The following is a 3697-nucleotide window of genomic DNA, read 5'->3' as shown; positions in this document are numbered from 1 at the left end:
AGAGTTTCTTCTAAGTCAGAAATTTAATCACTATTTACATCAGCAGTAACCAAAAGTCATTCACCCTAGAGGTCCAATCCAGTCCACGTGAAAGCCTAGGTCATAAAACCCACTGCAAGAACCCTGTTTGCACCCCTGGCCAGCTGTGCTGGGAGACAGGTCAGAAATGGGAAGCTCCTGTGTGATCCTTCACCTCTGCCCTCTTAAGGGGCTATCCTGGCCAAATTATTCATTCATCTTCTAAAGCAAGAGGACCCACTGCACTAAGCTGTGAAAACAAGATAGAAATATTTCTGAATCATAGAATCATTTAGGTTGGAAGGGACCTCCAAGATCATCAAGTCCAACCACCGAGCCACAAGGGCTCCAAAGTCCTCTGCCAAAACAGATCAGAATCTGTCAGGGTTGGAAGGGACCACAAGGATCCCCCAGTTCCAACCCCTCTGCCATGAGCAGGGACACCTCCCACTAGATCAGGCTGCCCAGAGCCTCCTCCAGCCTGGCCTTAAAGACCCCCAGGGATGGGGCCTCAACCACCTCCCTGGATTCAATAAAAATATAATAATCAAAGAACTTTGCCTAAAAGATGTGAATGTTGCAGCCAACACCTCAAGACCAGCCTGAATTACACATCACTGCTGCTCCCAAACCCAACCTCTACAACCCACTTCCACCCAAGACACCCAGGTCTCTGCCCACCCTGAACTCCTGGATGGATCTGAGGGTTTAGGATTCTTCCTGAGGTCTCCAACTGATCAAAGCAGAGCACCACATCTTTGACTTGCATGCAAAGACACAGCAATGCTTGGAGCAAGTGATGTCTGACAGACACAACAGAAAACTGTCCCCAGCCAAGGGATGCACAATCAGCAGTTCAGAGTATTTGATGCTCCCAGAAAGAGAGAACTAAAACACCCAGAGAAAAGTTGGATTTATCAGGCAGTTAATTGCCAAGCATTTAATAGTAGGAAAAACTGTAATTTTAACTCTTACTGCATTATGCATTCATACGTTTTCATAATATAAGAACCTCAGAATGACACGACACCTTAATTAAAACACAATTACTTATTAATGATTAGATCTATTCAAATAGTGCCCCTTTTTCAACACCCTTCTGTTTTCTCCAACAGCAAATGACGCATCAGAAACAGAAATAGAAATAGCTCAGATGTGATGTGTCAATATTTATATCTATCTGCCACATGCTATTTCCTTTTCTTTATGTATTTCCATTCTTAAAGCTGTCTCTCTATATCTCTGGAATGATAGAATTTGTTCTGCAGAGAGTGATACAGTAATGATCCTGTACAGCTCCTAAATAATACACGGCTCTCCGTTAGTCATTGTGTAATTTGGGACTCGGTTTCCCTCTTTGCCAACTGCACAAGGAAATATCACTCCAGTCTTTTGTTCATCAGTTTGAGAACATAAACCACCATAAACTTTCCAAAATTGTCATTACACTGGTACAAGTCAAGATTAAAATTCATAAACGGGACACCAACCAACTTAATCTTTTAGCAGAGGGACAGTTTTGAGCCAAAACAAAGAAGTTCTTCACTCTGAAGGTGGTGAGACCCTGGCACAGGTTGCCCAGGGAAGTTGTGGATGCTCCATCTTGGTTCAAGACCAGGCTGGATGGGGTTTTGAGCAACCTGGTCCTGTAGGACGTGTCTCTGCCCATGGCAGGGGGGTTGGAACTAGATGATCACCAAAGTCCCTTCCAACCCAAACTATTCCATGATTCTATAATTCTGGAAAGCCATTTCTCTGTAGCCACACACAAAACCCATACTGGTTGTCCTTCATCACCTTCCATGGTGAACTCTTCCCTCTCTCCAGTCAGAAACATATTTTAGATCTTAATTTCTCCCCCATAAAAAGATAACTTACAAGTTTAGCAGCAAAACTAACCAAAACAGTCTTAAAACTATTTCCAAAAGCATATAATTTACATTTTTCTTAGATGTAAACTTGAAAAAGGGAGGAACCATCAGAATTTTAACCATTTTTTTTCCCACTTAATATGTTACAGAGTGCTTCAAATATCCTCAAGATAGGAAAACAAAACGAATTAAAAAGAAAGGACAAAACTTACAGCAAGCAGACTTGAAACCCAACACACAAATGCAGCAGTCCCTGCTGATCCCCAGAGAAGCAAGAAGTTCACCTTAACTTTGTCCCCCAAATGTTAAAGCCACAAACCATAATTTGGAGTAAACCCAGATGTTATTTTCTGCTAAAATACTCTGTTTCATTATGAATTAATGAAAGGAACAAGAATACCAATAACTATTTCCACCCTTACCTCTTGCATTCAGAAGTCTTCCTGATGGCAGCAATGTTTGGGATCCACCACTTCCCTACTTGGGTGTGTTTTACTCTAATTAAAGACTTGTTCTTCCTAATTAAGGGAGTTGTCAGTTCATGCTCCCAGCCATTCCTAAGTCAATCAGGGTAACGAGCAGATCCTACCCCTCTGCTCAGGGACCAGCAAGATCAACACCAGTCCTGGCACAAAACCATTAGGTCTAAAGGGTTTCATTGCCCCAAGCTGGGAATGGCACAAAATTTGATACCAAAACCAGCTAAAGAGGGAGGAGTCATCCAAAATATTCATTTCAGACAGAACACTTACACTTTAGGAAGTGCTAATTGTACCCCTGCACCAGCCTGATGGTCTGTGCAAAACCCCTGAAAATAGGAGTTGTGGAAAAAATCTGACATAAGTAAAATTTCCTCTAAACCCAAAATATTTTCCTAATGTTAGATTCTTTATTTTCTTTCTTTGTTTCATTGGGTTTTTTTGGTATGATAACATTTTAGCTTGGTATATTGAAGGGGTTACTTGTGTTCACAGAAGTTTGCCTAGAAGAACTTAAAGGAGAACAGTAAGAAGAACAGTGAAAAGAACAGAAAGAAGAACAGTAAGAAAGATTGCCTGTAAGAATTCCACCTCTAAGAATGAAATAAAATAATAAAGTAAGAGAATTCCATAGCAAATATACCTGAGGTGAACAAATTTATGTTTTAAATATGGGTTTTTTTGGAAACTCACACTGGAACTTTGTCCCACGTTTCTTTATTTTTAAAAAATTCAATTTTTTACTCCTTATAACATTCTCTGTTGTGCATATATTTCTCTTTTCCATGGTTATTTGTCAGCTGCTTTGGTGACCAGCCCCTGGAAAGCCACCCCAGGCAGCAGCCTCCACCCTGCACCCCACCTCCTTTCGTGCCTTCTTCACGAGCAGGAGGGATACGACCTTCATCAAGGTTTCTCAAATCATCAGATTCAAGGTTTACCCTGCAGGGAAAACATTTATGAAACTATAGAGCTATTCTGGGGTAAAGGATAGAATAGAACTTCCCAATGACTCATCGGCTCCACCAAACTTGTCCTAATTAGGAAGCAGGTAATTGTGTTTGCTTGAGAGGTGACAGCTGTATTAGACAGCCAGAAATGCAACGTTCTGCAGTGGCTGCAAACCCTTTTTCTCCTGCTCTCCCAGAAAAACTTGGGAAGCCACAAAACACGTATACAAGGGGGGATTTATCCACATTCCCAATGCCCCAAAGGGGCTTTTCTCCAAAATGATCCCCGTGTACCTGGCAGCACAAAGGTGCAAAGGGAGTGCAAGGCTGTGTAAGCCTCTGGAGGCCTCAAGGAGCAAAGCAGCAGCTCTCCAGGCTG

This window comes from Merops nubicus, unplaced genomic scaffold, assembly GCF_000691845.1.
Source record: "Merops nubicus isolate BGI_N331 unplaced genomic scaffold, ASM69184v1 scaffold10944, whole genome shotgun sequence".
NCBI classification, from domain to species: domain Eukaryota; kingdom Metazoa; phylum Chordata; class Aves; order Coraciiformes; family Meropidae; genus Merops; species Merops nubicus.
The sequence above is the reverse complement of the archived record's forward strand: the minus strand, read 5'-3'. Positions refer to the sequence as shown.